The sequence below is a fragment of the Melospiza melodia genome, chromosome 6 (assembly GCF_035770615.1).
Source record: "Melospiza melodia melodia isolate bMelMel2 chromosome 6, bMelMel2.pri, whole genome shotgun sequence".
NCBI lineage: Eukaryota > Metazoa > Chordata > Aves > Passeriformes > Passerellidae > Melospiza > Melospiza melodia.
In genome coordinates this window covers 22,402,232-22,429,588 of record NC_086199.1, presented here as the reverse complement: position 1 = coordinate 22,429,588, position 27,357 = coordinate 22,402,232, and the positions used below count along the sequence as shown (strand labels likewise).

Below are 27,357 nucleotides of genomic sequence, written 5' to 3'. Positions count from 1 at the left end.
CACCCTTCCTTAGACCTTCAGGTAAGCTTCTCAATATTGCCAAAAAATATAAACATCCTCCAGTCACTTCTAGAAACCTCTGCAATGTTATATCTCTTCCTAGTCTGATACAATGATAAATTAGAGAGAGAGAGAGAGTTTTTCAGTATGCCACCCTTTTTTCTTACAGCTTTCTGAGAAATCTTCAGCAGTTATAAATGGATGTGTGAGTTCTGATGCTACTGAATGCTAAAGGCACACAATACAGGCAGAGTCTCCCATGACTACTCAGATGAACTCCTGGAATGTGATTTGGAAAAGGGCCAGCCATGTGGATGGGATCCAACAGGCTACCTCAGAAATTATTGCAAATTCCATCCAGAACTGGAATAAAGCAAGGGAAGGAATAAGAATATCCTCCTTAGGGCAGAAGTGTGCCTTAATTACAGAACATAAGAGACCACACGGTACGATGATGGGCTTGTTAGAAGAATCTGAGTTAATATCCAGCTCTTACATGCTGCTTTTTGTTAGAAGAATTCAAAGTGCTTCACCAGTGGCACAGAAATGATGCTCTTTTGCCAAAACCAGCCAGTGGCAGGACCACAAATGCAAACCAGCTGTCCCAAGCATCCTGGGAGAGCGTGCTAGTTCCTTACCATACTTTCTCCCATAAAAGGAATGAGAAATGACTTCAGTTTCTTGCATGTACCAACTGTAAATAAGCAGAAGGACACATGTGAATTCTTTCAGGCCTCACCTTCATAAAAATACCTGTTTTCTGTGGTTCTACAAACCCTTCTCCCAGGAGTGCATGGTAGACTGCATGACAGAGGTACTCAGCATATGTTCTCCCCCATGTTTCTGCCTTTGTCTACCAGAGCAGCCAGTGCAGCTTGGGCATAACTTAGAGCAAGCCTAACCTGCAGGGAAGTCATTGCAGTTCTAACTGAAAGCAGCACCAACTTCTCTTTGTCTTGGTATGAGCAGATGGGCAAATTCAGAGCAGTTATTGAGAAGTGGAATTTTGTGGCCCACAATGTATTTTAACACCTTTTCATCATGAGATGACCATGCAGGCTTTTTGAACTCTTTCTGTATCTATTTGATTGTGCTTTCAGTAGCTGTAAACAGGGACACAGTAACAGTCTTCTGTCTGCACAGAGTCTTGTTCTGCATTATTCATACATTGCCTTCCTATTTCACACACTTATGTCAGTCCTCACTCAAGCAAAATTCATGCTAAATGATTCACGCTCTCTTTCTCTGTGTGTGTCTTTCTCTTTTTCTCTTTAAAATGGGAATGAGAAAAAAAAATGTAAAAAACCGGTAATCTGAGCTTCTATCTCTCCCTTTTTCCTTCTTCCCTCCTCAGATACACCCCAATTCCCAGTGACATCCATATCTGGTCTCTTGATTTAGTGTGTCTGATGCAAAGAAAACGGAGTAGAGGAGCCACCATTGTTAAAAAGTCTCATCAGTATTGTGCTGTTATGCACTGATTAATTCTAATTTCTGAGATTAAAGAAAGAAACCCCCCCCCCCATCTACAGATCCTTATCATCGTTGCTGCTGCCAGAGATTGATCTTCTCTTTCTCCTTTCCCTGCCCTGCCCTCAGGAAATTTGCCCTGAGAAGGTTCCACACCTATTCTAGCAGCATACTAGTTGCTTCAGGGCACTTGCTGGGTGTTATGCAGTTCTATTTTGCTACTTTCATTACTTGAAATTCATATGGGATTAATAAAGGGCCAGCAAGAAGGCACACGTTGTGTCATTCTGTATACAGGGATGAATCCCAGCTTTGTGGTTAGTCTTTTTCTACTTGCATATATGATGCAGCTGAATGACTTAACCTGCAGTTGCCTGACTGCAAGTCTCCAACACTACATCAAGAGATGACTGAGGTGCTGGTGATGGGTTGAAGAAAGCAACCAAGAATGCTGGAGCCAGTTTTCACAGTTCACCCCACAGGGAAGGTATCAAAGCCAGAATGATTTTAGATTACCATACATGCCAGTGTCCAAGACTGCATTTTTCTATCTTAATATGGCTAAAGGGTTGCAGTCATTCCCCTCAGAGCAGAAATCGCTACTGTCATCTGTGATTTACATCATGCTCAGTGCACTCTAAAGCACTGCATCAGGGATGTACTCTCAGTGCACTAGGAAACTGAAACTGCTGTTGAATGCAGATGACTGCCAGCTGAATAGACTTTCTCACTGGGAATTACCAGTGCTTGCCAAGCTGCAGTGGGTGGCCATTGCTTTTCTTGGGGAATGTGAAAGGTTCCTTTGGTTCCTTAGAGCCCTCAGTAAGACCAGTGTAACTGAGAGATACCTACCTCCCACTGAGATCCTGCAGTGCCATAGTCAGCAGAGACACTTCTGCTGATGCCCCGCCTGCAGTGACAAACTGCATAAGAGGCTGAGTGCTTCTGACAGGCCAAACCGCATAAAAGAGTCTTAGTTTAGGGGTTTTTCCTCCTTATGGTCCTGAAATATATTTGTATTTTACATCTCATCTGTTGCATTTTAGTGTCTGCTACAAAAGCCACTTACTTTACTGGACCTGTGGAGCATGAGCTTGCCTTCTGATATCAACCAGTTAAGTCCAGTTATACTGTTACCTTTCCCTGAAACTGGCCCGTGTCAGAGGATTATGGGGAAGGTGGAGACAGACCATTGATGACAGATGGTTTGAATACAAGGATTATTGCAGTAATACAGTATTTTTCAATTACAGACTCGTGCTATATGGAGACTTTGTAATGTTGCTGAGAAATTATCCTTTGTAAGGATTTATATTTCTTATCTAGAAATGAAGCAGGTGTGGCTTTTTGCATTAAGAAAATTAGGGAATAAAGCAAGCAAAAAGGACTTACTTGAATTAGTTTTTTTCTGATATTGATAGTAAATGCTCTTTCATCTTTCTTATATTCTTCCTGGTTAAAGGCTTTTGAAACAAGGTGAACATTTTTTGTGGTCTTTACAGTTTAGATGCCTGTAAGCACATCACAGTGCTTTTCCACATTAGCAGATTTTTCTAGCAACATCAGCCAAAGGAAGCTGTCTGCTGCCAAGGAGGCTCTGCAATTGCAAAACTGTGAAGAAAGACACACCAAGAGGAATGGGAATTGTTTTATCCCTTCACACACCAAGACAAAGGAAAATTGTTTTATCCCCTCCAAAACCTGCCCCATTCTGTGCAACCTCATTTTCAGAGCAATGATTATCCTGACATCTGGGTATGCTCAGTTGGGTTCACTCTTGCTGGACTATATCAATCAGACCTACCCTCTGTTGCTAGTGATGCAATTTCTGAGTGGCTTCTTGGCTCAGCTCACGGGTGGGATCCTCTTTTTTTGGGTTAGGACCAGCTTCATCCTGGCCTCCAACAATGGGTGGAACAGTTTCCTTGCCCTGCCTTTCTCTGCAATCCCTTCATCTGACTCTTTCTTTGGGGTGAAGAGGGAATGCTGACATTTTTGATGCTTTGTTTCCCACCCCGCCTTTTTTTTGCATCCAGAAGTCCTCCAGAGACCCAAATCCATCTTCCACAAAGTGAAGCAATGCTGGGGAAGAGGAGGGGAAGGATTGCAGACTGATTTCCAGGGGACTGCGCTGCTCAGCAGAGGGACTGTATCCAGGCAACCTGCTTCCCTGCCTGAGATAAGGACACACAGCTGGGACTTTGGAAAACTAAGAAGAAGCTACTGTAAAGAGTGGGCTACATGGGGGCAGCAGGGGGAATGGTGCAGGGAGGAGCCATGTTATTTTGAGCAGGTTATTTCTGCCCTGGCATCCTCATGACACTGGACCCGGCTGCAGTAGCCAGCTGAGCCACCCAGCTGCTCCTTTCCAGGTCCCCACCGAGAGATGGGGAAAGGGAGCGGATTTTTCATTCTCAACCTGAGGGCTTGCCTGGGGAAAGGGCTTGCCCTGCCTTTTGCAGGAGCCATTCCCCAGCTTTTGAGCAAAGAGTATTGTACACTATAATCCTGCCTCCTGGGACACAGTGAGAAAAAACCCTATATTGCTTGGAAAGCTCAAATCCTGCACCATGATGGATGGACAGACAAAACAACACAGAAACAAAACAGACAGAACAATGCAGGCAGAAGATCCTGTGAGACATCGGAGTGGCCCGTGCTGAGACAAGAGCCTCAGGATTAAAACCTGCAATTGCATTGCTTTCTACCTCACCTGGTGCAGGTTTCTTAGATTCTGCACGCCTGCTTTGACCAAACTGCTGGGATTTGGGCCCAACTTCAGACCTCATCTGTTGCTTTACCAGCCAGGAGCAAGGGTGGGCTGCCAACGGCCCTGCAAAGCACAGGGAAAGCCTCTCCACAATGACTGTCTCATTCTCCCCCTAAAGGCAAAGATCTGGCTTTCTCCAGGACCCAGCACCTTCTTGCTTGTCAGCTGTTCATCGTTCACTGGCAAGTCCCATCTAATGGCAAGGTAAAAGGTGTGTCCTTCAGGTGGAGCTGCCTACATGTCCTCTCCTCACGCCTCTGGAGGTCTGGCTTTTAGGGATATTTAGGGACTCCACTGGGGATGAGGAAGCCCATCACCCTTTGGCTAGAGATCCTCCAAGCTTCCAAATGGAGGGAAGTAAAATTGCTCTTCGTTCCTCTTTCATGCTCAAGCAGTGCAATTGTCCTTCACCTCAATTAGTCCCCTTTGTTTACAACAACTCTTTTTTATCTCTCTATCTCTCTTCCTACTCTTCCTTTACTGTCGCCTCTTCCCTCCTTCATACGGTTTTTCAGATCTGAGCCCCATCACCCTGTGTGCCTGGGCTGGCAAGACTGCTTATTAAGCAGAGCCAGGCTAGGAGGGGCTCCTACCCACGGCTCAGGCATTTCCTGACCTTTCAAGTGCCTCTCTCGGAGGAGTACCTCCGTTGCCTGCCCTTTGACTTTTTTCAGTGCTTTTTAACCTGTGACTGAGTAGCTCACAAAGTGCCGTTTGCCAAGAGGAGAGAAATGAACTGGGGGGAGGAAGGGGAGGGGCAGGGGGCTTGGAAGGAACATTAAGGAGCTAAAAATAACCATGGGTCAACTCTGAATGAGCCTGAGGCACTTCTCCTCCCCCTGCCCCCAGCTGATGCCGCAGTCAAAGAGAGGACAAGCAGCCATGAAGTATTCTGACTGTCTTCAGAAGCGGCTCCTCTCCCTTCCCTCAGGGCGTGCCTGCTGCCAGGACGGTGATTGCTACACTGCTATAGAAAGAGGAAAACAAAATAAATTAAAAGGATTGTACCCCAAAATAACCCCTCTGTCTCTTGGCACCACGTCAGCCACAGAAAATTTCGTGAACCACAGATGTTAGGCAGGAAAATACCTATTAGTTCACATCGACTCTCCAACCAGGAGGTGGGAGAAGGAGAAGTTAGTGCCAGATTATCCCCTCCAGTCAAGTATATCAGAGAAGAAATTCTCTTCAGAGACAACAGAGACACAGCTCTCCACAGCCTCCACTTTGAACACGGTGACTCCCCCTCAGGTACCCATCCAGGTCTGATTCAGAATGGCTTCATAGGGACGAAGCAAAGAAAATTATAAAGCCCCATGACATAACATCTGGTGTTTGGTGAGATCTAACTAAGAACTAAAAAGGTTTTGATTGTCCTAACCCATGACTTGCATGAGGAAGTTTCACCAGCTTGCATGAGAATTAAGGGCTAAGAAACACAAAGCAGAGGCAAGTGTTTCTAATGTGTCCGGAGAAAGTAGTACTACTAATTTAAACACACTACACATTGTATTTTAAAAAACTACATACAAGTGTAGAGATAGCAGAGGTAAGAAATGCACGTGCAGCAATCCAGTCTTTAACTCTCATTTGCCTTCTTTCAGATGCCTGCCTATTCAGTATACCAGATTGTATATAAAGTATTCAGCAAATGAGGACATCATCAGCCTTCCTTCCAGTCCAGTGAATTGAACCAGACTCAGATTTCAATGTCTGGTTTCCCTCTCCAGTCTTCTTACAGCCTGAGCTTATGCACAAGAGATGTAGGACTACTAGAAGGCTGGATGTTTTTTCAAATGTCTGTCCTACTAAAGAAAGTGATGCACACCTTGCCAGCAGATTTCACAGCTGCAAGCTGACAGATGAGAAATATCAGTATATAATGACTTGTGAACCAGATTTCATAGGAGAGTGCTTTATGATTGTTTACTCTTTTCCCAGCTTCATCAGTGTTCCTGTGACCGTTCTGCTGTCACTCTTGTGCTTCCCCATTCTTTCTATCTTCTACACCATCTTCTTGTCTGTCCCTGCCATCCAACTTCTGCTCCTCTCATGCTTTGAAATTTGAGAGAGAACTAAAGACAGGAACCAAATGATACCAGCCAGGTATGGATGCTGCAGGCAACAGTGATGAGAAGCATGACCACACAGATTTGTCATGTACAGTGCTACACCCTGGGATTAACTCCAAGGCCTGTGGAGCTTTCCTTCTCTAACTATTTACAGTATAAAACAAAAATAAATGAGCAGCTCTGCAGTGGAGAGGGGAAGTGGGCAAGATCCTCACAAATTTTGTGAATTTCCCTTCCTTTGACAATAAAATGAGAAATAATAAAATTGGCTACAGAACTGGCTACTTCCCATTTGTCATCAGCCTGCAAAGCACTGTACAGTCCAAGGAAAACATGAAGTTCAGCCAAGCTGATACTTCCCAGCTCGCAGACTGAGGACATTCCCACTGTGTTCCCTGAACTCTTCTGCAAGGGCCCTGCTGACACCTGTGCACATTCACTGATATAACATAAAGGTGGGGGAAACTGAACTAAATACATCCATGGACCTGCAAACACATAACCCAGCTAGTTACCTCTTCAAGCAGGACTAGCTCATGCAGAGCACAAAAAAGGGATAAAACAGCCCACAAGTCGGGGGGGGGGAGATGGTAAACTCTTACAGTGTACAGGCCTGAAGGACCTAAGAGGCACTTGTCACAAAGCCCTAGGAACAATCCATCTAACATTTGCCACGAATACTATCCTGTGGGGAATGAGGGGATGAATGGAATTATCTAATCCTACCTTCCAATCCTGTGACCAACCTAACTAATCTCAGACATTGGTTTAAAAGGTAGTCTGCAGGATGCTCTTACAAGATGCTTCCTGAAATCATTGTCTTTTGTGTTGTGAAAGTAGCCTTCTAGCTTTAAGGTATTGCTTGACATGGCTAGGGAAGTGCAGAGCTGAAGCTGAGTCTGTGAGAAAACCCCTACTCAGCAGCACCTTTAAGTTCCCAGCACCTGGCACTGGAAGGCTGCCATTCTCCTCTAATCCCAGAAAACAAACCAGACCAGCCTTTTCCCACTGCAAGCTGCCTTAAGATACCATCATTGCCTTTTCTCAGAAAGGCAACCTGGACTGTATCAATGAGCGGTCTGGTGTCCAGCAGAGAAGTGTGACTCATTCTTTCTTTGTCACAGTCACAAAAGCCACAATAGAACATGTTGCCCGTGATGGCAGGGGACAGGAGAGGATGACCCAGAAGGTCATCCTTGAAAACCCTTTTTTCCAGTCCTGCTTTGCTTGCCCGGTGAAACTGAGAGAGAAACAACGCTTTCAATGTTGAGAGAGAGGATCAAGAGACTTTAATTTGTCCCTGCCTTGCCACTGACTGTGAAGGGTTTAATGTATCCCTTCTATTATTTTACCTGTAAAACACGGGCACTAAAACACACCAAACACAAGAAAAGTGTAGAATTCAATGAATGGATAATTGTGTATCTTGGGAACAAAGTATGCATTTCCAATTAACTGAAAATATTCTCTATTGCCACCAGCCTTTGTAAAGCACCTTCATTGCTCAGGAAGAAACATGTAATACACAGTACACATTATTAAATTAGTCATTCTCCCTACAATTCTATATGCCAGCATATTTATAATGTGCCAGTCTTTTTGGTTTCTAGGTGAGGAATGCACAATATTGAACTCAAATTAATGAAATCAAATACTTCACATATTTCTGATTAAAAATGCTACAGATGATTTCCAAAATTATGTTGTTAACAGAACAACATACAGCTTGCCATGTCCAGGAGGTTTTTATTGCTGCAGTTGGTGATATAGTTTGGGATCCCCAGACAAAAGATGTTACATAAATACAAATGCAAAAGTATTTCAACAGTTTCTTGCCAACCAAACCCCAATGGCTTTCTGCATACTTTGCATAGTTGCTAATTACTATTACTATTTTTATTATAACTTTTTTAAAGCCAAGTAATATAATATATTAATTATGGCTGTAACTATTATTCTCTGATAGGTGCTCTGATGTGTTTCCTTTCAGATGGGACCAGAATCCCAGTGATTCCCAATGACTGCGTCCCACTTTGGGCAGTTCTACTTCTGTTCAGTTTCAGCTGGATGTAATCTAATTCCTTCCATAAGAGATGATGGAAGTGCTACTCTGTACTGTTAAATAATTGTCACATTCAGCCCTAAGAATGACTGCATTTCAACAATGGGATAAGCAATTTCTGTATTTTATCTGTAAACACTTGGCATATTTCAAATTTAAATGCTTACCTAAAGAGTTAATTTCAAATATTTGTGCTTAGTGATCTTTATCCCTTCTCTTTTAATTTCTTTCTAGTCCAGATCCCCCGGTCTAAGTGGGAGGGAGGATTACAGAACTCAAAGTGTCTTTAAGCTACTTAAATACTTCTACAGTAATTCTGGGGCTAGTGGCAGGTTAGTTTAGCTCCTAGGGATCATGCCAATGGCATCACCTGCTCAAACAAGACAGAGCTAGAAGATGGGACCTGCAGATCTGAGCATTCATGGGCCAGATGAAGAGAAATCATACACCTAACTAAGATGGGGAAGCACAGCTGCAGGATGAAAGGGCAGCAGCTGTAAGAACTGAAGATTTCCAGAGGGAGTTTTTAACCAGTGGTTTGAGAATAAGCTGTGATTTCAACAGCCACATCTACCCAACTGGACTGAACCACCTCCAGCACAGAAAAAGCCTCAGGGAGAAGATGAAAGTTTAATTAATTAATGCTTGTAAAATGCTTTGAGACCCTCAGATGGAACACACAAGAGAAGTAGAAAGACTTAATTATTTTTACCACCGATATTATGGGGGGCATTGATAATATCTTACTTAGATGCTATAGTCCTTTCATTCTTTTTAGGCTGGATCCGATCTGCATGTGGTATCTGAGACCTAAGAAATGGTGAAATGATAATCTCAAGCATTTGGCTTGTAAAAATCAAATATCCCTTTTCAGGGATATATGGTCAACATTTTGTCAGACCTGCTGCTAAAAGCAATCAGCCTACAGCATGAGCACACCTTAAACCAGCCACTGAATGGGGCCTTTGTCTCCTGCCACAGCAGTTCTTTTTCCCTCATTTCCCTTTACATGATTTTGCAACAGGAAATGTAGCTATTAGCTAAATGGCAGCAAAATATTCATACTGCCATTGTCAAAGTTAACCTGCTGAATAAGCACAAGGAGATACTGGCTAGTTTGGCAGGACAGGAAAACACACTCCAGATCCTTTCACCTCCATGTCACCAGGTCCAGCCCAGTCTAGATTGATAATTGCAAAAATGCCATTTGACACCGTTTTGGCACGCTGGACAAAATGAACTGGGCAAGGGAAGGATGGAAAAATCCCAGCCCAAGTCCCACTGGGACAAGTGTCAACACTACAAATGGCATTGCTTGCCAGGTCAGAAAAGAGGCCATTGCATTCCTCAGGCACATTACTTCCAGGAGGGCAGGAGGAATAATGTCAAGACCATGTTAAAGAAACGTGCCCTGTCCTGCATGTACCTTTTAGACTCCAAAATTAACTGAGTGCCTTCCATCAGAAAAAATACCCACATTAAAGAGCAGAGGCGAGAAAGTGGGTATCATCAGACAGGGAGTGTTATTTGCTGGCACTTTCCCTAAAGTAGCTGTTTTAGGAATGTGCTTCAGGAAAGAAATGGCAATCTGGGAATTACTGTTAGTAACAATCTGTTGTAGCTCCATGTTACTAAAATACACCTGCACTCCTGCACTGTATGCATCCCTGGTTTGTTTGCTGCAGGAAGCATAGCTCATTTGGAATGAAATTCACTGCAATGAGTGGCTGACTCAAAGTTACAGTACCTTAGACAACCTTGAATCTTTGCTATAACACGTAGGCCCTAGCTTGTCACTAACATATTTTCATTATGATACTCCTTCAGATGTTCTTGTAAATGCTGCAGTCAGCATGGATCTTACTGCAGTTGCACATGCACCTCACATGAACAAGTCTGGATTTTTTAAGCAACTGTGTTTGGCATAACACAGAATTATAGAAAGCTAAGTGCTGTAAATTATGGAACTAAAACTGAGGGCCTGAATTTGCAGCAAAGCTACCCTGAACTTTCCCTCTTGTGATAAAGAGATAAACCACTTTCTGACACTCACGAGGAAGGTTCACAGAGAGACAATTCAGCTGATCTTTGTCCATGGTTCCTTATGGGATGCATATATGATAAATTGTGTGTGTTACATAGAATAGATAGCCGTGGGTTTTTCTATATGGTGCAAGACTTACGGAGTTTCTTGGTACTGCAGAAGTCCAAAGACAAGCAACGAGGACTCACTATTTTCATGCATCTGTAGTGGTTTGAATTCTGGATGAAATGGGTTTACTCCTTGTAACTCCCTGTCCTGGCTGACAGGATGAGAAAATCCATAGGTTAAAGTTCTGAAGCTCAGGCACAGCAGCATAATCAAAGTGCTGTGTAACTCCTGCCATGACAGGATGAGCAGAAGGAAGGCCCCAGCTACATTCCTTGAGAGGAGAACAGGAGCACCCAGATGGCCACAGCTCCTCCACAGGCACATTCATTTGCAGATGTACAACCCTGACCCAAGCCCAAACTACAGTTAGACCTTTTTAAGGGATGAAGAATCGAAGCATGAGGAAGGGACATCCAGATTCAAAAGCTATTTAGGTACCTAATAATACGATAGATGTCAGCTAGTATTTTCAGAAAACACTGTTCAGCAGTTAAGAGATCAGTAAAAATCTGCCCCAAATCAGCCTACAGCTAAGCAGAAAATCACAGGGGTCAAAGACAGAGAGGTCACCATAGGAACAGCAAGCTGCTGAGTGCCAGCTGCTCTGCAGGAAGCACCCTGGTGCATACTCCTCTCCTTTGGTAAAGGTGAAGTAGTGTGAGACTACTGTGGCTTCTGTTGTCTGTCAACAGAAAGGAATTACCTGTCTCAGGTTTAGTGTGGCATAAAGGTGTGTAAATGGATATGGCACTGATAGTCTCTTGATAGAGAGGCGACTTACAGGGGCAGAGCATTACTGTTCCTAGAAAGAAATCCAACAAACTCAGAAAATAAAACATTCTGACCTACTTTCACCTCCACTAACCTAGTCGTTCCTTAAAAGCTTACGTAGATACATTCACTTGTTGCTAGGCTCTCAGCAGCAGGATTTGAAGTCCAGGGATTCCACTTATGCTTAGCAAAGGAGCATGCAGTGATGCCTGGAATACATTGTCTCTCACCCCCATTCTCACATATAGGAGGAATGATAGCTTGAATGCTTTTGCAGCTCTCAGTTGAGCTCAGCTATTGTGAAAGCCTGTAAGCAGAGAGATGGGTCTCAGAGCACCCAGAACAAAGCCCACTAAACCTTCACGGGTCACAGCAGTCTTTCACAGCTGGGGTCACCACTGAACTTTGGCTAAATCACTCTGACCAGTATCGTAAATGAGGATGATAACATGGTAGGGTCTGTCTTACCAGGGACATGGATATGCAATGAGTGAAGGTGAGGCTAAAAAAACAGATGTACTTGACCTTTCATCTTGGGTCCTCTGAGGACTTGCAATTCACACCTTGTCTGAGAGCACTGGTGACCTCGCCTCAGAGATGGAAGACAAGAGGAGATGCAGAGGATTTTAACAACAAAGTGTGTTTGTAGTTCCACCAGAGCTGAATCCAGGAAATTTCATTGTTCACAGCATGGGCCATGACCGCTGCAGCCTGCTTTGGAGGCAGTGACCTCTGCCAAATGGTGACAGAACTCAGCTCCTATGTTCAGCTTAATCCTGACCTGCAGCTCCACCTTTTAGCCCCTGGCTTCCCAAATCGCTTTGACAAGACACTGAACTTCTGACCTACAGAATCCTCTTTTAGTCCAGTCCTTATCCCCCTCTGTCTCTATCATTTCATCACCCTGAGCTCTGCCAAAGCCTCTCACTCTGGATCTGTGACACCTTTCTTACTCCCATACTGAATATACTGGCAATGCTGTTCTCAACAGTAAACTCTTCTGCCCGGCCCTCGCCAACACTCCTTGACCCTTACAGTACCGGTTTTGTTAGCCACACTGATGGGTTAAACTGAACCACTCACAATTTGTAGTGTCTCTGCTACCACAATTCAGGGCTCACCCTTCCTCCAGCTGTGTTGATGCACCTCCCTCTTAAGAGGCTCTCAGCATACTTTATTCTTAATGGCTACAGCCTGCAAAGATGCTGAAACAGGAAGCCAAATGAATGCTGTGCAACCTTGGGAACGCAAATTCCATGTGTTTGTGAAGTCAAGGTGAGCCATTTCCTTCCCCAGTCCCTCCTCCCTTCACAGGCGTGCAAGCCGCAGCTAATAGGAAAACACACCGGCACACACAAAGCTTTGTCCATGCTAATTGCCAGGAGCTGAGGCCCAGTCATCCTGTTGACTAATTTGTCAGCCGCTGCTGACTCAGCAATCTGGGGGGCAGCTTCTCTCAAGCGCTTAAGTGCATTGGGAAGTAAATGGCTCTTATTGTTCTTTCCTTCCCTTCACTCTGGTGTCTGTATTTGTGGACAATTCTTGCCCCGGGCTTGACCTTGGCTGCAGCAGTGACTGGAGGGCTGGGATTGCCACGGCTAGTGGGCCTCTCATTAAACCCTAATGGAAAGAACAGGCTCGTGAGTGGTAGGACAAGGAAAGGGGGGAATGTGTGACCTCATCTGGAAATAGCATGTACTCCAGCAGGGCAGGACGGAGAGGAGAGTGAGGAAAGAGCTGACCTGAATTCTGTGCCCTGCATGAGTTAAAAACAAGTGAGATCAACGAACTGGGCGGTCTGAAACAAACATGCCTAAAACAGCCTGAAACATGCGAGACTTCACTGAGTGTTTACTCTGCCCTTTGCTTGAACAACAGATCTGAGCAAAGCCCAGGCAAAAGCCCTCAGGCCAAAGGGAGAAACTGCTGCTGGTGAAGTGCAGATGACACAGGAAGAGGCAGAGGCATCCTTGGGCTGATGCTGCGGGCAGGACAGACACCTGCAGCCACTCCATGCAGCAGTGTGCAGTTCTGAACAGCCGTGCATGAGGGCCATCCCATATCCTGGCTGTGTAAGGAGCTGTTTGCAGAAAAGCTTACTGGAAAGTGAGAGACAAAGTAATGGAGGAGACAGAAAACAAAGTCCTATGGAATTCCCTTTACCCCAGACTGTTCATGGGGATCAGTGCCCCATGGGGCACATCTACCCTAACACACAGTGGCCATGAACATGTATTTGTCCCACAGCTTTTAAAGCACATAAACCTATGTGAGGGAGAAACACTACCACACATTAAACAGGTGTCTCGTATGCACCTTGTATTTGTACATGAGGCTCCTGTTTGGGCGTAGCCCTGTGTACCCCTGTCCTGAGCATACCCACAAGCCCAGCCCTGCCCATAGGCCTGACTGTCCATGCAGTCCATCCCTGACTGAGTAGTTCTGTCAGGACTGTGAAACATTGACTCAGCTGATAGCAGCAGACTCAAATCCTCTCCTGGAGTGAGGCATTTCTGCAGTCACTGTGGAGGGAGTGCTGTGAATGCGTAAGACTTGTTGGCAGAAGAGTACAGACAGGGATTCTGTTGGAGTTTCGTCTGGAGGTGATTAAATAATTCATTATCAATAATATTGAGAATTTTGGCAATATTTTCACTGAAAAAATATTCACAAATATGTTTCCATTATTTAGCTAGCTTTGGTTCTGTCACATTCCATTTAATATGCAACTCTACCAGACTTTGTTTCCAGGTAGGAAAATAAGCTGGAATATGTAAGATGTGTGGATCCCAGTAAGTTTCAGCCAGTTTTGCAATCAGCAGGTGGCATTTATCTAATTGTCTCTTTGTGAGAAAGGGCTTTGCTATGCAAGATTTTCTTTAGCAGTCTGGGAATCCCAAAAGTGTTTATTAAGAGACTTAGGCATTTATAGTATGTGCAACTTCTGTCTGCATTTTCTTTAAATTCTTTTGTTTGTGAATTCTTAGAAATACCAGATTTGCTGTTTTTCACTTTGACCTGTATGCCCTGTTTATTGTACTTAAAAGAAATTATTCTTCTTTTGGAGAGTATTCTGCATGTCAGTAAGATGAGTAGGTCCTCTGAGGGTAACAGGCATGTTTTTTTCAGGGTCACTGTTTTGAGAAAGCCTTAGAAAACAAACCTCCTTCTATCTTTCTCTGGCTGCCAAACCAGATATGAAACAAATCTTTGCAGTTTAGTCCTGTGGGTTTTTTCCTAAACATCCTCAGTATAGCCTGCTCTGTTCCTGAGTTGCAGGAGTCTAGATCATTGTTAGGCTGTTAAAGAATTTGCTTTTATTCCAGGCTTTCTGAATTTTACTTTTTCCATCTCTTTCTGTCCATCTCAGTTTAGTTACAAATCTCTCTCCTCCTGGGAATTTCTCTGCTGTGCTAGTGAGTCTGCATCCTTTTATATGGCTCATAAAGAGCTCATGGACTCCTGGGAGGTTCAGAAGACTATAATGAATAACTCAAAAAAATAATCATTCCACAATGTAGAAATGCTGAGAGGCTCTAATTTCTATTGAGGACAAATCACACATATGTGGGCCTTCTAAGCCAAACCGATTTTAAAATAGAATATTCCAACAATCACTGGAAGACTTTTCATAGATAAAAAACTTCTCACTGTCCAGACATCACCTTTATTAAATGCCTCATCTAATTCGCTGGAATCTCTCCATATTAGGCATAATACCAAATACTAAAATATATCAAGTAGAGAGAAAGATGAGAGTGATGAGAGTGATGAAGTTGGGACCTGAATTGTCACAGAAAATTACTTCATAATGTTAAATTGGACTCATGGCCACAGTCCCATAAAAGTGGGTATTTATCACAGAAAGAGACAGATCCTTATTCTTGGCTGTACTCTATGTATGTATTGAATTCAAGGACAGAGGTGATCTTAAACCATCCTTGGTGTCACCAATCATAATGTGCTGCGTTCTCTGATGTAAATTAGAGCAAGCAAATTAGTCTTACTAAATGGGTTTGATTTTTTTTTTTTAGATATTGCAAATCAGTCACAGGCACAAAGACCCTTTACTGTGGATGGGTTCACAAAGCCTGGCAGTAAAATGTGCCTCAGTACTTCTCTCTGTCTGGAGAAGTGAGACCCTCTAGCAGTCTAGGACCTATACTAGAGCCCCGTTTATTCACCAGCACCACACTGCAACCTGCACCTCTTGATCAGCTTCACAATGTGAAAGCAAAAAGCTCTTTGGACTTCTTTGTAAATCAAGAGTTAGAGTGGACTAGGCCTGTACTATCTTTTATTCTTACTGCAAAGTGTTTTCCAAATAAATGTTAGCTTTTCTTTCCTTTCCTGAGAATGAGGATGTTTCTCCAATGTGTGAAAAACTCATAGAAAAGGAAAATCCTGCCCTTTTTATTTTAATGGAGGTACTTTTATCTATGAGAGAAAATAGTTTCTTCACCCATCAGCTTCTCAAGTGAAAATTATGATTTCTATAAAAAAATGTGAAGCCAAATAGAAAGAGATGAAAACATGATCCTGAAATGCTACAGTCAGTTTCTGTTTCCCCTTTTCCCCTTTTCTTCCTTTTTCTTCCTTTTTCCTCGGCCTACTAGTCCAACACTCTCTACCTTCTCTGAAGCAGGAACAAATGATTTCAGTAACACAAGTTTTAGCACTGAAGACATCTGTAAAAGCTGGGTAGTTTGGAGCCAAGGCTCTGTACCTCACCCTGTGCTTCTATTTTAGTTACTGCTGACATATCCTTCAATCACAGCATGGGATTAAGCACACAGGTTACCAGACAATTTTGTCCCCTCAGTATAAAACTGCATCACTGGGTTCCCACCCTTTTTCTTCCACTTCAGTGAGCTGCAGCATTTCCCTCATCCTATTTCCACTTGTGATAGCTTATGCCAAGAACATTAAGTAGTGCAAAGCCCCCTCCCCATCCCCATCCTCCCAGCCCCAACCTTGAGGAATGAAACCCTTGAGGAATGAAATTGCTGAATTGTATTCATAGGTCCCATTCTACTCTGACTGTATAAATTAAAGATTTACAAAATCCAGTTCTGCTGCTGTTGCCGTGGTATCTAGGAAAGTCTTGAGAAGCACAGGCAATAGCAAACCAGGCCTATCTTTGTATAAGGGACTTCTCTGAAGGAGGAAAGAGGAGCTAGTGCAATCCCTGTGGATTTAGGAAACAAGTAAGCAGCTTCTCATGAAAGGAAACAAGCCATTTCCCTGGGAATTGCAAGGGCACTGGTCACCTTTCCCTTGGCTTGAATAGAGAATCCCTCAGTCTCTCCTGCCACATCCCAATGGGGCCTAGATGAATTACAAAAAAGCAACAGCATATTTCTCCTTTGGGTGATCATGCTCGGGTAGTGCACTGCTGAGGAAGGCTGAAGGGACAGCAGGGAGCTCCCATGTGTCACTCCTGGGTGACAGTACTGAAGCAGGACAGCCAGGCTTCACTGCAGAACTGACTCATTTGTTCCACACCACCAGCTATCAGCATTTTGGAGGGACTTGTCTAGCAACATTAGCAACATAAAACCATGGGCTAAATTAGTCCCTAAGCCCCTTCCCCCATCCATATTTTTGAAGGATGGAATTTTTATCATAATTTCATCTTCCTCTCTTGCTGCCCTCCCTGTGTTCCCATCTGGCCTGATCTCTGTGGGAGCTTGGACAGCTCTCTCTGCCTCCAGTTTGACATCTGGGATGAGCAACACCAGCCTTTATTCCAGAGAGATAGGCTTGTGGGGGTGATGTTTGGTGAATTCATGTCTACAAGCACTTTGAGGCCTCTTCCAGTCTCACTATAAAAAATGACTATTTTTGATTGCTGCTGTCTCCCAGAGGCCACTTCTTGGGCTCAGATCAGCATGATGCCCTGCCTAAAGCTCTCGTGCCCTTTATACAGGGACATGGCAGTTCCTGAGCAGAGCCTCCTTCACACAGGTTATTTCTGTATCAGAGTTGCTGCACACTAGGCTGCCTAAATCCGGTGCAATCCAGGAAGAGGTGATTCCTCCTCTGCCTGCCCTGCTCCCAGTGTGTTGTCACCTACTCTGTGAACCAGGCCAGATGCTCTGCTGCAGCTTTGCTTTTACTTGGGGAATTACAGCTAAAATGGTTCCTCCTTCCCATCCCCCATATCTCCAGTCACAAAAATCAGCAAATGCTTGTGAGCTAATCCTGTGCAGAGACTTTATTAAATAAACACAACTGGTACTGGTGACTTGTTTGTTTGGGGTTGCTTTTTTTGTTTTGTTTTGTTTTGCATTTGCTATCTTTGGAAAGCTAATCCTCTGGAGTCCACCCAGCGATTTCAGTCACCTCCAAATAACACTTACTGATAATCTTAATAAATCCATCTCCTAAGCAGCAGTCACTACTGCCAGCCACTGAATTACACAGAGCACCTCAGGAGCTCTGCTTCAGCTGACGCCCTTGTTTATCTTGATCATAAGTGAAATGGAGCACTTGCTCCATGCATTCTCAAACTCCTCAAATGGCTCTTTTGGGCAGTGCGACTGCACACATCAATGAAGAGGAAGGCAGTCTTGAGGATGTGACTTGCAGGCTTCCTCTTTTCCTCTACCCTGCACCAAACCAGCTCCCGAGCACTTCTCACAAGGTAGCTTATATCTGGCTTATTCTACACATAAAATGTATGTGTAGCCATAAACAGAGAAACTGTTTGATTTCTAGGGAAAAATTAAAGCTCATGAACAAAATAATGGTCTTAAAGCAGGGAAACTTCAGGACATATTCTTCACACTTTTGGTGGCTGGTCTAAGTACTCATGGCAAGACATGGGGTGTCAGGACATAGACATTCTATTCTCATCTATTTACTTAGTTTTGTGAAGTTAAGTAATAAAAGCAGAGGTCCATCAGGCACCATGGCTGGATTATAAGCACTGCATGTGTCTCAGTTCAAACTGCAAACCTAACTCTTCCTAGGTTCCACAGCCTAATTTAGGGTCCCTGAAAACTGCAGAGCTCCTGTTTTTAACATTGTCTTTCCCCTGGTACTTGTAGACCTTCATGATTTCTATGATGATCTCATGCTGAACATGCTTCCTCCACTTTGCTCCTGAAGAACTTCAGACTGGCACGCAAATTCACACAAAGACTCCTTCAGTAAGTCTCCATTTCCTTCAAAACAACTCTATAAGAGGCACTGCTCTGCTTAAGTATTATTAACTCCTGGTGGTGCTGATGGGAAAATTAAAGATCCGTGTGAAATGACTAGCTTAGAGCAGTGGCAAACCAGGTACCAAGGCAGAAAGAAGACTGGAGATTTCTTGCATTCAGATCCTCAGTCTACACAGCCAGACCCTTTTGAAGTTTTTAGTTTAATGATTTAATCACAGCTTATTATATGCTCTGAAATATCTGGATGACAGACATTATGCATATTACCACTTTAACTTGTCTGTATGTCTCCTTTGGAGTGGCTGACACTACAGGCAGCTTCCTTATTATACCACCGGTGAAATCCAATGCTTGCTGCAGTCTGGCTCCACTTTTTCTGACTGGTTTTCAGTATTCTCTGTTTCACAGGGAGAAGAAAGCTCTTGGGAAAGATGCCAGGGTCTTGGCTTTGATTACACTAATTGAGAAGTGAGGCAGTTCCAAACCTCTACCAGCAGAAACTGATAGAGAATTTTGTAGCGCTGATGCCCTGTGATACTGGAACTGGCACAGGCAAGGCTGGGCAGAAAGAGAGAATCCTATTTCTAATACAAGCTCATCCTTACTTACCACCATCTCCTCAGTGTCAAGGCAAAGTTAAGCCAAACACTAAGAGAATTAAGGGGTTTGCAGTTTTTATCCTACATTAACCATTTGGCCTCACCTCTCCAACCACCCTCTAAGGATTTTATCAGCTAAACCTTCTTCCAAGACCTCTTTGAGCCATTGGGGAACTACAGATTTTGGAGAGTTTATTTTTGTTCTGCTTCCCTGTGTTGTGCTCTCTGAGATCCTGAGTGCCATAAGCAGAGGCCATATGAAGGGGAGAGATACCAAACCAAACTGCATACAGGAATTTGCTGTGTTAAGGACTGCTATGAGCTGTTTAAAAAAAAAAAATACTGTACAAGAAACATGCTATGAAAAAGAGACTGACTGTACAGGCAGGATAGAAAACATTTAAAACATTTGTTATGGGAACAGGAGTTTGCAGTGTGATGGGGGAAAAGGGAGAGAAAAGAAAATATATTACTGGGAAGATAAGACAGAAGACTGTAGACAAAAGAGAAAGAAAGGAAAAGAAATAGTCTCATTTTCTTTTTCATTCATATTTCTCAATTGTGAAGCATTTTCTTGACAAAGACATAAACAAAATGCAAGCTCTCCCTACATTTCTTTTCACTTTAGTGTATAGTACAGGAAAACTCATCTGTGCACAGAAAATAAATGCAACTCCGACACTTAAAAGGAAAAAGACTGAGCAATGCAGACACAGAATGACAGATAAATATGGAGATGCACAGATACATATGGGCATAGAGCCACAGATACACAGCACCCACAGACATGAGAAAGAAACAACATGATACCATGTGCATGCAACAGACCCCACATGCACACACATCCTGAATAAAAGCAATAAAATGCTTGTAATTACTAGAATTTTGCACTACCAGAATGGCTTCAGTATTAAGCAAACAAAAAGCTCTCCTTGTCAGAGCTGCACTCCATGTGTCTGCCAGCCCGGCATGGCAGCATGCAAATCCTGCCGCATGCTCTCCCTCTTCCACCACCCAGCTCAGCCAAGGTCTCTCTCTGCTGTCAGAACTTTTTATGTGGTACTAAAAACCTCAGCAAGTTTCAGATGGCTAAAACGCTGAAATCACTGCTTCTGACTAATCTTCATTTTCTATCTCAGCTGCCCTTCCCCCGCCCCACCTCTTTCTGACTGCCTGCTGATTACATGCAGCACTTCCAGGCACAAAAGCGAACTGTGTTTTAGCTATGTGTACATGACTGTACAATCTCCCGACCGGACCAGCATGTGCTTTTCTCGATGACAACGTTGAGACAGGTCCCAAGTGTCGGGTGGCAAAAGCTGCAGCCAGTTTCCCATAAGTCTATTTCTGGTGCAACGCAAGTGCAGGAGCACGGGGCTGGATGTATATTTAACTCCACATGCTTTAATCCAAAGAGGTCAGGAAATAGGAGCATGAATGCTCTTGTTGTGGCAGATGGGAATGTGTTGGATTGCCCACATTGTCAGGCAAGGGGCCCTGGGCCTGGAGGTAGTGCTGACATCATTGTCTCTCTCTGGGTTTTGCCTGCAGCTCCAGACAGAGAGCTGTGCAGACAGTAACCCTTTCCTGCCCGAGCGCCCAGCTAGCAGTTCTGCCACAATCTCCTCTTTGTCACTGTATCCGCAGTCGCAGCCAAGGCAGCCTTCAAAGAAAATTGCTTTGGGCCCGCTACAGCTCTGATATTTCCCTTCCAAAAGAAATAAATTGTAGCAACTCTTGGGGGAGAAGGTTAAACTTAATGGGAATGTGTCACCTCGGTTGTGGAAAAACACAAGCCCCCAAAGAAAGCCTTGGCATTTATCATCATTCAAGTACACAGACAGGAGTGCACAAGGACACAAACCTTCTGCTGTAAACACCCGAACCTAAGTAAATTTAGGAACTACATAAAAACTTGACATTTAAATACCCTTGACTTCAGGCAATCATATAAAATCAGGAAAAGGAACAAGCTCCAACCTCTGCTTCTTCAGTGATTCCAGTGGTTTTCAGACCTTTAGGAGAGGCTCAACTAGTCCAGTTATCACTTTGCTGTGCCCCACAGACACTCCTGTTTCTGATCTCATGCTCCCATTTCTCCACCCACACAACCTGTCCCTGACGCCTCAGCAGATACCCCACAATGTCAACAGCTCCCAGGGGACTCAGCATAACAGGGGATCAAGTGTTAGGTCTGCAGAGAGGCTCTGGCAATGCCAAAGGAGTATGCAAATAAATCCTATAAATCAAAAAAGAGCGCACACATATCTATCATTGTGCGTCCACACATTGCTCCATTCTTTTTCAGCTCTCTTACAGTTTTATCTCCACCATCCAGACTGATGTAACAGCAATTTGGAGAATGTGAAACAGCAACACCCAATCAGTAGCTCTTGGGAATCTTTAAAAGTACCTTTCCTTGTACATAATTTTCTTCACCATTCTTCTCTGTGGTGGCATGGAAACAAGCCATGAAAAAAAGAATTTTGCAGGAAAACAATTTCATTCTGTGTTTGCACTTTTCCACAGACAGCAATCCCCTTATGATTTGGGGTCATTTTCTCTTGCCTGTTCCTTTTTATTCTAGCAACATAAAAAAAAATCTTAAAAAAATACTCACTCACAGTTCAAATAACAGAGAAGGACTAACTTGCCCCAGTAATGCCACAGAATCCCACAAAGCACACTGACCTCTCCTTCGCTCCCCCCTGCTCTGCCCAGGAATCCCTTACAGCAGTGTCAATACAGGCTTGTCCGTGCATGGGCTGTGATTTCCAACCACTTCATGATCTTTTATGAATGTAATTTCAGCCTTATCCACATTTCCTGAATTCTTTGTATTCCCATCAGACTTTTGATGTAAAACTAACCAACATTGTTAACACTTCAGAGCAGGAATTTTGCATTTTCACCTGTATGTAAATGACCCTGCAGCAATACTGTGTCATAAAAAAAAAAAAAAACAATTTGGTGATGTGTATCCGTGCATGCATTGAACTGCAGAGGGGAGTATGAGAAAGAAGACAGCAGTGGTTTGGAACAAAACATATTTAGGCTCTTGTATCAGGGTTTGTGAAACTGAAAAATGAGACAAGTCTTCAGTCTCACCTGCAGCTTCTCTGCAGTATAAATTAACCCCTGCTTGAACACAGGGCTAGGAATTTACTTTTCACACACACATAATCCTCAGCTTCATGTGGGAAAAAAAGGCAAAGGCAGAGCATATGCTGCTACCTGCTCTCTAGGCAGCGTTGCTGCTGTGGCTGTGGCAAAAAAACACCGTTCAGACATAGTACCTCACTTAGCTCCTCTTCTGCTGGAATCCACATTAGCCCACAGGTAGGTCAGAATTAGAGGAGGAAAAAAGTGAGGGCCACATTCTGCCCCTGTCCTCCTAAGCTGCAGATAACTATTGATTGTCCACATTCACTGCCTGAGGCAATGGAGTAGAAGACCATGAGGAGATGTTTGAAGTGCCTGGACTGCAAAGAAGTGTGAGGCAGAAAAGAAGTGTTAAACTTGCACTCATCGTCTGACTTGATAAGTCTCCATTAGATGACAATGGCAAAACCTTGTAAACATTAGGGATCCCCTGCTAGCTACCAAAAAACCCCACAAAATTCTGTGGTATGAGCTCTAGGTCTTCCTTCCTAAGCTCCTGTCTTAAATACGTTGACAAGTACCACCCCACAAACCTTGGATTTGGACTGCGAGCCTTATTCAGTTGCCTTTCCGTTCCTTCATGCGGTGCCAGTTTAAGCCGTCCCGCGGGCTCCCGGCCGAGGCTGTGCCCGCACAGCCCCGTGAGTCAGCAGTCCCGGAGCGCCCTGCCAGGCCTGCCTGCCCTGCCGACGAGAGGAGAAGGAACCCGCCATTCCCGCACACACAGCGCGTGTGCACATGCTTGGGGCCGCGCTGGGCACGTCATTTGCCTCAATGTACGTGGTGCGGGTTTATTGTGTGGGAATTTACACACATGAGAAAGGAGTTTCGGCTGGGATCACCACAGGGATTTTTTTTTTTTTTCTGCTAGGAAAGGGTTAACCGGAGTGCCCTTGCTGAGCTCCGAGTCTCCTTGCATTCCAGGGTAAATGGTGTTTTGCAGAGCCCGGTTACCTATGGCAACAGCGGAGAGGAATACTGCAGGCGATCTTCTGAATCACAGGATTTACAGCCCGTATGTTTATTCTGCAGAGAAACACTTCCAGCCCTGCTTCTGATGTGAGCTGGGAACCGCGAGAGGGCTTTACAGAGCCATTTAAAAGGCAGTGTGAGCTGGAAGCGAGGCATTTTTAATCAAAGGCCAGGTACAAAAAAGAAAAACATAGCCGAATCAGAGGAGTCTCCAGAATGAGCTCCAGTGTCACCGCGTACCTGCAGCCACACGCGCCGCCATTAACAACCTCCTCACAACTTCATGGCTGCTCTCCGAATTTCTCGCCTCTGCCTCAGCCCTTGCACAGCCGCCCCGGGCCGATCGGCAGCACGCAGCCGACACGGCACGGCCCGGGCGCGGCCCCCTCGGCCGGAGCCAGAGCGGGCTCTCCGGGGCCAGAGGCGCCGAGCTCCCGCTGGAGCAGTACCTGGGCCGGGCACTGCCCCGGCGGCAGCAAGAGCGCACGAAGGCATCTGCTTTCATTCTGTGCACGTACTACTGACTTACTGACCGCTGCATGGGCGGTTTTCCTTATGGCATGATAAACATTTGAACGGGATTTTTAAAAGTCATCACAACTGGAGAGAGTATTTTGAGCCTGTTAAGAATTAAGCATATTTAAGACAACATTTGAAAAACAAGACTACAAATACATACTTTTACATATAATTTGGAAGTGCCACTGGCTTTGCTGAACTAACTGCATTTCACCTCATCTCTTCTGAGAAAATAAGCAGTTCCAGGCCTGGCTAAGCTGTGGTGGGAAGTCATCTGGGAATTCAGGAAGCTAACGGCACAAGCCAAGGCACTGTGGTTGAATGCTTGAGCAAAGATTCATTCCACCTAACTCTAGCCTTCAGAAAGTCTGAGTCTGGTTTTGGCTGCCTCTGTAGTAAGCAGAGATAGATTCAGTTGCTCAAAGACAACTCATCACACCTAGAAGAAATACCTGTGTGGCTGAGTGTGTGCTTGCAGGTACATCTTGCAGTACTGGAGACAGTAATGCAATCTTGGTACAATCAGGGCAGGTCACTATAAACACAGATAGACAGACACATCAGACCGAACCCATATGGAAACGTCCAATTTATACTCTTCTTTCTGGAACTTGAATGCTCCCATATGTTACAACTTTTTTCCTAAGAAATTTGCCGTATATGCTACATATTAATCAATCTATCTCAAAGCTTGAGAAGAAAACATTATCCTAGCTGAATGAGGAGATGGATGTTTTACAGGAATCTGGTGCTCGTTTCTGAAAGCGTAGAGACAGGTCATTCCAAACTGTACTTGCTGTAACCTAGGAGGAATTTGCCTTGCTGATAAATATTTAACAGTCACAAAGGACTTATCTGCTAGTCCTTGTATGGACGCTTTTTCAGTGGGTTCAAAGCAGTACACACAATTTTTCAGGGTTGCAGTTCCAAGTACACTTTTTTTTTCAGGAATGGAAGGAAAATCAAAAGTAAGATACAAACCAGTTGAATCATAGGGCTTCTGAGTGACCCCTAAGAATTAGAAATAGGCATTATGTATTTAATTCAGATTTTTTTTCCATTTAGCTAAAAAGAAAACATTTACTTAGTCTTACTGTTTTTCTTTCCCTCAATTTGGAAGAGAAAACACAATCTGAATTTATTGATCCATTGAAATTTATTTGGGAAATTGCTTTGCAGGCTGGACTAAGATAAACAGTAATTCATAATATATGCAGCAAATGATCATGCAAATCACAGAAAAAGAGAGAGAAGAGAGTGGGAGGAAGAATTCATCCCTTAGATGGAAAATGAATGGGTCTTTAAAAGAGGAGAACTGGCGGGCAATCTGCTGCCTAGCTGTACATTGCTTTCTCAATGTACCCATCTATTGTATACAAACATTAAATACACAATTAAATCTTGAGTTCAGTTCGCCCATTCATCATACCCAGGTTCATCTTTTTTGTTTGTTTGTGGCTTGTATTTAAGCTTTCTTTACAGAAGGGAGATCTAAAGGGCTGCAGGCTTTGTATTGTGCAGTGAAATCACTCAGACTTCAGATTATTTTGGTCAGATGGAGGGAGGGATCTTTCTTTTTCCCTACAAATCAACCCTGGAATTTGCTTTGCATCTGGCTGAGGTTGTAAGGTTTTAGAAAAAGAACTGGCAATTCTGCTAGCAGGAGGAATATTGCGTGGTTAAAGAATGGAGTTAAAGCAATCTTTCCTGCAAAAGCATGTGTGCACGCTTGTGTTAGTTTCTCATTCTCCACCATTTCCTGAAAACAGGGCTTGGGGAAAAAAAGCACATAGACACATAACATTTTTCCATTAGCAGAGCAAGCGGGGGAAGGTAATGGTTTGGGGGGAGGGGGTGGTAATCAGAGATCTGCTTAGTCTTCATAGAAAGAAAAATGCCTGGGCGCCTGCTTTGCCATAAATTGCATCTGGTGGTTGGAGCTACAGCAAGTTATTAAAGTGACTGCATTAAAGTCATAATTCAGCAGGTCAGCAGCACGGTCTGCAACCCCTCCTCCATCACTCCTCCCAGCCCCATTTGCTGAAGGGACAGAACACCCGTTGCCTGAATCAGCTCCTGCTGTCGCACTTGGTGGCTTTTTCCCTGGGAGGGGAAGCAGAGGAGAGAAAAAGAAGGTGAGCTCATGCTACTGACTTATTCTGCTTTGCAGGGCCAAGTGGAGATGGTGCTGCACACCCAGACCTCGGCAATACAGGAAAAAACTCACTTCCCAAATGTAGCCTTCCCCCCGCAGCAGCAGGGTGACTCCCCGGCTCCAGGCCTGCTGGTTCTCAGTAAATTGTTCTCCCAGCTTACTCGCTGGGCTGCGAGAGGTGGAGAAGGGGATGAAATCAAGATGTCAGCATACCTCAGGGTCGGGGTGAAGGCAGAGGAATATATGTTGCTTGTGCCCGATCAGATGGAGGGATGGGAACAAAAACAACATCCCACAAACCTCAAGATGGATGCCGGAGCGGGGGCTGTAAACAGCCAGCTTAGCGGAAGGCGCTCACTGTCGAGGTCAGATGCTGGCTCGGAGGAGGCAACATTTGTCTCACATTTTGTCTTATTATACTTGAGCTGCTCCCTGCCTGCCTCGCTGCTACGATGAAAGCTGCCTTCAGATAATAGCTTCCATTTTGTTTTCTTCAGTGAAAAATCAGGCACATACTACATTAGAACAAAAAGGTTCAGCCGTCCCCAGCAGCTTTTCTGACAACACAGTGCACATGTGACTAAAAAGAGACTTGTAGGGGGAAATCCCAATGAACCCCAAATTAAAGGGAAAGCAGATTTTCATCTCAGCCTCCCAATCTAAAATCCATGATTTATTACAAAACAAGATTTTTCTAAAGTCAATCACCTCACAAAGACCCTATTAAACATCCTCAAATGCAGAAGGTCATCATGACTAGGGCTGGGTCACTTTTTGTAGATATGACCCATTTCTCCTGTTTCCAAGGGAACAGAAGTGCCCTGGAGTCACCCTTGCACCCTCAGAAAGTGCTCTGGGGCTCTGTTTTTATTGGCCTGGCTGTAGGGAGCACAGCAGGCCACAGGGTGCTTCCTTTCTTCTGATGCTAAATATTTTCTTAATGAATCTAAGGAAGAACAGTGAAGCTGAAACTGCTGAGATGACAAATAGGTGTATGAGGTCATCCAGCAGTGCCAACTCAAGAAAAATGCCAGGTTTTCAGTACATGTTCATGGAACATGGAAAACAGCATGCAAGAGGAAAAAGGATGCACTCTGCTATTCTCTTAGCAGCAAAGATTACTTGCTTAAAATCAACATGCAAATGTGTATTTTTCTGCAGATTACATGTGTTAGAGACACTCTCATTTTTCCTTCTGTTTTTCACTAGCAGTATAAATATATACCTCACAGTGATTCCAGCAGAACACTGGGGGATGGGTTTCTTCTGATACACAGGCTCCACAAAATTGTCACACAGCTCCCTTGATCCACAGCCACACTTACACCCACAACTATGAAGGACAAGTAGAACATGCCACTGTCCTCTGGGTCAGGGTTTTTTGTTCCCATTGAGATTTTATTATAGGCTTGAGATCCTCTGAGAATTAAATCCACTGCTTGTCTACAGAATAGATAATGGCAGGGCAACCTTCCCACATCACT

At 44.1% G+C, this 27,357-nt stretch overlaps 1 long non-coding RNA gene across 1 annotated transcript in view; it reads right to left on the bottom strand.

Moving 5' to 3' along the window:
• LOC134419952 (uncharacterized) overlaps positions 1-26,134 on the bottom strand; it is a 61,862-nt gene extending 35,728 nt beyond the window's left edge. The window contains exon 1 of the long non-coding RNA XR_010028200.1: positions 26,087-26,134. This is a non-coding gene — a long non-coding RNA (uncharacterized LOC134419952). The remainder of the gene's footprint in view (positions 1-26,086) is intronic.
• Positions 26,135-27,357: the final 1,223 nt, after the last annotated feature.